The sequence below is a fragment of the Psittacula echo genome, assembly GCF_963264785.1.
Source record: "Psittacula echo genome assembly, chromosome: 6".
NCBI lineage: Eukaryota > Metazoa > Chordata > Aves > Psittaciformes > Psittacidae > Psittacula > Psittacula echo.
Window position 1 is genome coordinate 39936511 of NC_137743.1, and position 9734 is coordinate 39946244.

The following is a 9734-nucleotide window of genomic DNA, read 5'->3' on the forward strand; positions in this document are numbered from 1 at the left end:
TGATGTGTCACATCTTTAGCTGGTCGAATTACTCAGCGTTAATGAATTTTCCAAAGATTTTAAGCCTTGGTTTCTGCTAGTAAATAATGGTAAAACACTAAAATTTGCTGTGTGTGCATTATTTGTAAAGCTGTACTGAAAAGGCAGAGCAAGCAGCTTTCCATCTTCTTTTTTTTTTTTTAATGAAAATCTAGTTTGAGCTGCTTTGCAGTCTCCATATCTGTGGTCCGCAAACAAGGCTTGAGCTCTTTGGAATGGGAGAACAGTGAAGAAGCTTAGTGCTCACAGCAATTTGGGTTTTTCTCTTTTGTTCAACTGTGTGTATCTGAACAGGAGATAAATCAGGAAAAAACCAGTTGTGTAAATGCTCTTGTGTCTTCTTCAGGGTGTAGAAAATGCTGTTTCTTCATTCCTCTCCACACTGAAACACGTGGCAGCCTCATGGACAGATGCAGGTGGGATAGAGCTCTGGAGCTTCAGATCTGGCTCTATATTCTTTGTGAGTCCCACATACCAACTGAGGTATGGTATAATATAAGGAGAGAAGACAGGGTTGAAAGAGCTCTTTGTTACTCCTGAATGGGAGCCAGGTATGAGCATCTGCGCCCTATCACTTCCTCGGTCACCTCTGTACAGATGGAGACAAGATGCACCGAAGTTGTTGCTGATGCTTCCCTTTCCTTGACAGTGGCTTGACTTGGCCAGGACCAGGGGTGCTCAGAAGAGGAATTAGTGCTCCTGGGCACTGTGTGCTGGGCAGGGGGAGTCAGCTCCTTCGCACATCTCACATGGAAAATTCGCCTGCATCTGGCTATGTCAGGAATGTGGAAACTTCAATGCGCGCGAAACACTCATCATGACCACAGAGCTTCAATCAGCAGAATTCACAGTCACATCGTGTTTACATGCTTTGTTTGCTCTCATGGTCCAGAGGCTGCCAGTCGCCCAGCTAAACTCCCAGGCTTTCAGGGTGCCTCACAGTGCTTTGGGCGCTTGTGACAATCAAGAAGCTGAAAGTCACCCCTGCCTGCTCTGCAACTGCCTGCTTGTTGTCATTCCTTGGGGAAGCTATTCCAGGTATGTTAATCCCCATAAAACTATTATTCATGTCATACTCTTAAGTTTAATGCCTTTTCCCATATCTTGATAACTAGGGGGATAATGCAGTGGGGGTTAACATTTCCATTGGTATTTTTTGCACGCAATCTGAATTTTGATTTATAAAGCATAATTTCTCACTTTGCTTATTTCAAATTCACCATTTTTCTTCAGATCTGATTTCTTTCTAGACTTTCACAGTTTCTCCGCTTTCCATCCAAGAAAGCATTATGCGTATATTAATAACATATATACAATTTAGTATTATCTGTGGTAATGACTAGTGATCTAGTATAAGATTTTATGGGAATATCAAAATACATTTCTCTCCTTTCACAAGTAATCTGCCTGAACACTTTCTATGACTATAATAAAACAGCTGAGAACAAGTGCTTTTAGTATCAGAATGACTGCTTGATGATTTAAATCTAAAATTGCCATCAGAATATCTCTCCCTGCTATGCCAACTACCAAAGCATGGGTGGAAAGTATTAAACAATATACATAAAACATGAACCTCACACATCCTATCCCCTCCTCCTTTCTGCCTGTGTATGTGAAGCTAAATGGGACGTACATTAAAAGAACATTATTAAGGTTTAAGGTCAAACACTTGTGTATTAGGAAATGCGTATTTCCTGTGTGTCGGAAACGTGGGCTCCCTTGTGAGTATGCAGTGATAGTCATTAATTTCATGATCACATATTATTTTTTCCCAAGAACCTATTCAGCCCACGGAAAGATATTGTCACCTTAACGAGCAGCTCTTCAGAAACATCTGTACTTCTCACAGGCCAGCATGTAATCCCTGCCTCATTTAGGGATGCTATTCAAAACCTTCTGAACACATACCCATTTGTTATCTCTTCCGTGGGACTTATCAGTGTCAGATTTGAGTTCATAACAGATGAAAGGAAATTATTTTTTGCTGCTGCCTTATGAGATTATATGATCTGAGGAGGCCTGTTCAACAGATGAGAAACAGTAAGGTCACAAGTACCTGCTAATGCTGTTTGGGCCTCGGTTCATTCCCAATTCATAATGTGATTCAGCACCACAGCTCCCACTACTTTTGTGTGTGGCTGTGAGGGTTTAGGGCTTAAAATCAGAAAGCACTGCTCTGCATTGTCTGCGTAGGGAATGAAAATTTCTCACTTTGGAAAAACCAGGGTTCAAGCAGCACAACAGCTACATGTGGCTCAGACCACTGCCAAGAGACCAGAGCTTTGGCTGCCAAAACCAAACACAAATAGTCTTCTGTCACAATGATGGTTTAAAATTGGTGGCGGTAGGGTAAGAATGAGCATGTTCTGTTTTATGATGTTGGTATAATAACATGCAGGAACAATGGCAATTGTGAAAAGACATGCTAATTACCTGTGAGCTGAAAACAAAGTGAAGCCTGACAGCTTATAATTTGTATTTTGGCATTTAGAAATCTGGCCATCACTACACTATGGAGAAGGAATTACATAAATTTGTGAAATTAGTTGAAGACATCAGTGATTGTCCCTCACCTGACTGACAGACGGTACAGTGCTAAGACTTGGGCAGGAGCTCAGCTATTCCAAGTTTCAGGAGCTGAGGGTGAGTCTTTAACAAAGTTATAAGCACTCTAAAATTATTTTAAACCCCCTTAATAATTAAGATTTTATATTAAGACAGAAGATAAGGTATTTTGAAATATTGACTGTAGTGCAATTATTCACATGTGGGCAGGCATCCTGTATCTCATGCAAGCCTGGTGCACTTTTTCCACAGTGTCTGCAGCTCCGCAGTATGTCTGCTTCTGGCTCCATCCATGGGGTCGTTTTTTAAGGCATTTATTCACACAGCACCAGTGGAATGGCAGGTGTGTTGCTCTCGACCATTTACTGAGAAGTATTACAGTGGTTAAATGACTTTTCCGGGAGCACTGCTGGGGAGTCTACAGCAGTGCTGGTGAAATGAGGACCTGTGGGAGGCGATCACCATTTTCCTGCATTTGCTGTCTTCCCAACACACCACCCAGCTAAGGAGGCTCGGTAGAAGCCGTGAAAATGATGTGGATTATTCACATGAATGTCTTAATTCTGTCTCTGGGGAAGCTTGATGTTTTGAGAATAGGAAAAAGTCTCTATTAGGATCCACGTATACAGAGCTACTTCTTGCAAAGGGAAGGGATTAGGGTTCAGATACACTCCTGCTGTGGCCTATGGCTGCTTGACATTCTTATCCCACCAGCTGGGGAAGTGCCTCGCGTCAAAACTTCCCCGAAGCAGAACTTACTCCTCTTGGGTAAATACATCTAAACCAGGAAAACTCCCAGATCAACACAGTAAAAGTATCTCATACAAATCCAACATTAGCTGCTTTGCTGTTACATTATGTATGATTTGTTAGTGCTTGCAATAAGAACGAATTGCACGTCAGGGGTGTTCTGCCATCCGTGAAATCACATGCAGCTCAAGGACGTTTCCTGCTGCAGAATGGTATAGCGAGCAGCCTTCAGGGAGCAAGAACACATGTGAGAAGCCAAATCTCAGCATTCAGAGCCAACAGCTTTAACTTTGTTATTTTGTCTAAATACCTCATGCTGTAGTGCATTCCTCACTCATACAAAATCAGCACAAATATCTTACAAAGTACTTCTATCCCCATCATCAAAGAGTATGAGTCCTTAATCTGGAGGACAATATAGGGTTTAATTTCAACAAAAAGGAAGAATTGTTTTGAGATTTATGTTTTTCAAAGCCCCATCCGAATTTGAAGAAATATCCAGAGTTGCATTAAACTGATCTGGATCTGAACTCTGATCTGAAGATCCATTGAAATTTGTGGAGAAAACCCTATTGAATTGATTGTGCTTTGGCTTAGAGTGAAATAATTTCTAGGTTTTTTTGAGAATATCCTGTAGACAAAAAGATTTAATTTTCGGTACCTGGAGGTTAATTATGAAAATTCGTTATAGAGGATCAGGAGTGCCAGTAGCTGGGGAGACAATAAAACTATTTGGTAAGAAATTCTAGCCTTAAGCTGTATAAGAATTTTCTGATGGAGTGGTTTTCCATCAGAAATATTGATATGCTGTAGGCAACATGTTTTGCAAATCTGCTTCAGTTTCTGTATTGGTATTAACAACTTTCTGTTATGAAGCTCTCTGCTAAGGTCACAACATTCTGATTTAACATTTTTTTTGATGACTTGTTCAATTCCAAGCTTTGCTTGTAATGTATTTTCTGGAAGTACATACAAAATGTGTAAACTGAACATTTTGACTTTAGTCAAAAGACTGTTTTCATTTCACAGGGAATTTTGAAATCCTTTTTTTTAATCCCATTTTGGAGTGGAAAAAGCAACTGAAATTGTGTAATCCCCAATTTTCACCCAGCTCTGGCCTATCCCAATGGGTGCCGGGGGCCAAAGACAGACGCTGGGAGCAGCTTCCAGGGCAGAGTGAAGTCGATTAGGTCAGTACTGCATATTGTTACCCATTCCTGTGAACGCTGCACTTCACAGGGCTTCCCTGAAGGCAGAGCGGCCTTAAATTATTGCTGAAGAGCAGAAAGAACTCGGCAAATAATAAGTGGGGTGGTTTTTTTTGGCTGCAGTACCACCAAGGCAGTTTAATTGTCCTGAGGAAGTTAAAACTGTTTCGTCTCTGCTCAAACTGCTGCTGGCTGGAGCCATGCTCCCCACCCCTTCATACCACACCAAGCCTCAAAAATTCGGTGAACCAAAGCTTTCCTGGTTGCAGACATACTTGTAATTCTTGCCCATGCGAATGAGTAACAGCAGTGTCTGGGGCAGCAGCACAGACCCTTGGAAACATAGCAGGCATTTTTTTCGGTGCCATTTGAAACTCTTAACACGCTTCAGTGTTGATTTTTATTGTTATTTTCTGTCCCATAGGCATTGCTTTTCCCACCATAAAGTCACAGAGCTGAGTTCTGCACTGAATTTCACCACTTATTAGGCTTGTGAAGCTGGTAGCTTTAGCCTCATGGGTGACCACTACCAAGCTGTGATTAATCTGGCTCTGATCTTCAGAAAAACCTCAGGAATTTCAGGGGCGAATGCAGCATGGTTCAGCAGGCTGGCCACGAGCACTCATGTGGGTAAACCATGCTCGCCCCAAGCAGTGATGACTGGCGTGTGGGGGGGTTGCATGTAAAGAGCCCAGCACTTCTGAAAAGCAAATGGCAGAGAGGAGAAATCCTCTGCTCATTTTGAAGTTCCATGTGGGGATTTGGGAGATGCAAGGGCATTCATGGGAATTAGGCATCTAAATCTCTGTCCCAGAATAAGAATAGCAAATGTTCAACCTTATTAAACTTCCCTCGAGCCAATCTCTGGAAAAGCAAAAAGCTGATAGTGCAATTCCTTGCCCCCAAATTTCTAATTAGCTAAAATTTTTGAGGCAGCTCCTGCATGGCTGTGACTGTCAGCACTGAGGGATTACTGCTTCAGAAGGAGCTGCTCTCCAGGGCTGTTTGAGTGAGGCTGTGGACCAGATCTGCAATGCAAAAATGAGATTTAAGTGAAGCCCCTGGGTTAAACAGGACATTTCTGGGTCATGATGACCCTAGCCTGAATTTTCACCCTTGCTACCTCCAGCTGGGAAGATGACATGCAGAGTTTTGCTCAATTTCTTTGCTTGCTTTGAGGTGCTGCAGTAGTACATGGAGAGATGCAACATGCCCAGCCCTGATGCCTGGACTCGCTCTGTGACATTTCAGGGACCTGCAGCTCAGAAAACACCAGCACTGCTCAGTAGTTTCATCCCATGGAGGGAGGGAGGAAGGGTAGGAGGGAGGGATGGATGAATGGATGGATGGATGGATAGACGGATGGATGGATGGGTGGGTGGATGGATGGATGGATGGATGGATGGATGGATGGATGGACAGGTGGATGGATGGATGGATGGATGGATGGATGGACGGACGGACGGATGGATGGATGGATGGATGGATGGATGGATGGACAGGTGGATGGATGGATGGACAGGTGGATGGATGGGTGGATGGATGGGTGGATGGATGGGTGGGTGGATGGATGGATGGATGGATGGATGGATGGATGGATGGATGGATGGATGGATGGACAGGTGGATGGATGGATGGACAGGTGGATGGGTGGATGGATGGATGGATGGATGGATGGATGGATGGATGGATGGATGGATGCATGGATGGATGGATGGATGAGTGGATGGGTGGATGGGTGGATGGATGGTGACGGGCAGCAGGCCGGGGGCCTCACATCTACCACTGCCACCCTGCCCCATGAGAAGAGCCTGTCCCACCTTGGCAGCACCTAAACCAGATTAGGCTGAAAAAGTGTGAATGTCTGTGGGTGGTACACGCTTTGCCTCCCTTCAGAGGAAGGCAAATGCGTGGCTAATCAGGCAAGTGTTGGTTGCAGCAAGTTTCACACCCTTTCCACCCTGAGATTTCCATAGACAGGGAAAGTTAGTCCCTCTAATTAAATGACTCAGAAAGGACTAACTGGTCTTCTAACACATTTTGTATTTATTTTTGTAGTTAGGTATTTTCAAAGTTTTAAATATCTTCTTCCTACACTGCTGTTTACTAAATAGAACAAGTTGTATAGGAAGGTTACAGAAAGCAAGAGCTTCTGGAGCAGCTTCACTGTATTTGCAGTTTGGCGTGATGTTGTGTATTATAAAAGAAGGATTGGAGGGAACCTGCAGGATGTCGCTGCTCCATCCGTTGACCTCCAAACCCCACAAGATGTGTGGGCTCCATGCTGGCAAGATGAGGAGTCTGAGGCTTTCTGAGCTCCCAGCAACTGTCACTGGGTTTGTCTGCATTGCTCTGGGCTCTGTGCAGTGGAGCGGAGGCAGCAGCAGAGAGGCCCTGGAAGAGTGGGGCTCTCTGTGGGGTTTAGGCATTGCTGCAGGATTCTCCTTTGCCTCTCCAGCCCCAGAGGCAGACTGGCAGCAGCAACAGGAGTGAGCATAAATCACTCCAAAACTCTCACTGCTTATATCGGATGCATTAAAAATTAATTACTTAGCTTAGTTATTTCATATTGAAGGCAAGACTGAGCAATAAGAACCAAATCCTATCCTCAGATAAAACCATTACATCAGCCTGAGTGGAGCGGCCTGGGAGCCTCTGGGAGCCTAGAGCTGTGCTTTCCCTTTTGCATAAGCCTGTGCTCAGCACATCCAGGTGAGTGACTGCACATGCTTGGCTGGGTTTTAATGCACAGGTTGGATTTCAGCTGGAACATGTATTTGCAAAGTCAAAGGAAAGCCTCATTTTTTCACCATAAAAGGTAAGGAGCAAAATTCCAGAGCTGAATTTACATGTCCTGCTGCTCCTCAACGTGGGAAAAGAATGCTGCATCCTCCCACATATCTGCTTCCCATTCCAGGTCTTCCCTCCCTCTCTTCCTCCCTCTGACTTGTCCATGCAAGTCAAACCTTTTCTGCCATGAGCCAACAATTAATTATAAGTATATAATAACCTCTTATAAAGAAAGATACATGCAGAAGCCAGGTCTGGTTCCCTCGATACTTATGTAGTTTTCCTCCTGCTCCATTTTCCAAATTAATTGGAGCAGCCCATAGTTTTCACAGGTCTAGGAGGACATCTGGCACAGAAATCTCTTCTGACCTTGTGCCTAACAAATAATGATGTAGAGAGAGGATTATCCAGCAGCCAAGCTTGTTTGTACCACAGTGTGGAGGTTTGAGGGGATATTCCTGGTGGGAATGGGATGCCTGTGTGGGGTCAGCAGGCTTGATCGGGGCCAGAATCACATCACTGCTCTGCAATTTCACCCCTTTGAAAATCAGCAGGGGATGGACAGTCAATCTTCTCAAAAAAAGAAGGGAATTTGGAATTGAGCTTTGGAATTATGTTACAAGCATAATGAGAAGAGTGGTCTTGCAATAATTTCCTTCTACTGAAATAAGCATGACAGGAGAGGATGCACTGACAGCAATTAAAAACTAATTTTAGACAATAAGATGGATAAATCCTAAAGTTTCTGGAATCTTCTGGTCCAAGTACAAAGAGATTTACTCTGTTCCTGGTTCTCCTGCCAGTTTTCCAGTGGGACCTGGGGCAAGCCAGCTCACGTCTTCATGCCTCTTTCGTTATCTGAGCCTTGCAGTAACCCTCAGGCTCACAAGGGCACTGGGAAGGCGAACTCACTGCCACTACCTCCAAAAGAGCTCTGGTGCTTACTGGGAGCCCGGTGTTTGGATGGCAAACATGGTGGGTGCCTCCACTACCTCACTGCCACATCCTTGGGTACAGCTGGCGGGAGCCCATGCTGCCCAGAGCTGCTTCCCTCAGCCCCGCTGCCCTCCCTGTGCCTGGCAGATACAACCCAACCGTGTTAGTCTGAAATGTCAAAAGCACCCCAAGGAGCAATGTGTCAACCCCACAAAGCTTAAAAGCAACAATCAGTCAGTCTTCAGCCCAAGGGACCTGGCCCTGATGAGGAGCCAGAGATGGATGAACAAAAGCCGGTGGCTTTTTGCCCTTTGATGGAGGCTGTGGGAGGCAGGTTGTGTTGTTGGAGGGAAGGTGAGGCTTTGTCGAACAACTCTGGGTTTAATCATCAGTCAATAACAAGAGAAGAATACTCACAATCTCTTTATCTGAACTGTATATATAAGCATGCAATGCCACACCAGGTGCAATAGGAGTGATGGCTACCCCAGGGATCCTGATGCACCATGGAGCCCATGCAGGTGGTGATTTGCTGTTTGTCCGCAATACCAGGAGATGCTAAACCCAAGTGAGCTGACCACAGCACTACGGAGAAGATCTTTTTAGCAGGAAGCACCCAGGGAGCAAAGCCTGGGCCAGAGGATCATGGTGCAAACCCACGGTGCTCCAGGAAAACCAGGTGCACCCTCAGCTGCTTGTACAGAAAGTATGACAGCTGGGAAAAGGCAAAATTCACACCCGCCAGAGGATTGAGCTAATGTGTCAGTGAGCATAGCTGGTCAGGGGCTTGGGTGAGGAGGGAGATGGCATTCACTTCACTGGCATCCTTTCGCCAGTGCCGGTTTAACCACACCTGGAGCTTGCGGTTGTACCAGACAAGCCAGCTCACATCCCTGGCGATTTGAAAGCCACAGTGAATCAAGCCTGGAGAATTCCCTGTTTCCTCGATGGAGGATTTACTAGTTGTGTTAATTTTGGGGACATCAATGCCTTGCCACCATGAAGAGTGAGGGACTGCATCTGATGGGGGTGCCAGCTCCCTGGCTGACACCATGGATATCCTCCTGTGCCACCAGCATGGCTGGGTCAGGAGCTCAGTCTGTCGAAGGGAAACACCACGTAACTCCCTCCTGTGCCAGAGCTTCTGAGCAACACAGCACTAGCTTCTGATGAAGAAGTCTCTTGGCATCAAATAACAGCGTAATTACAGGAAAACCAGAGGGGATTTTCCTGGTGTTATATCCTACCTGTGCCCAGGCCTAGTTCCGATCAGATGTGAGGGGGCTGCACAGGGTGATAACGGCCATGAGAAGGCAGGGCTGCCCTCGTGCTGTAATTGTGTACACTCATGCTGAGCAGGGCTGTAGGTGGTGAAATCAGCTTTGCTTATTGTGAAACTCTGTTCAAAGTGTTTGCGAAGGTGCAGGGTTGCTTCATTGCTGG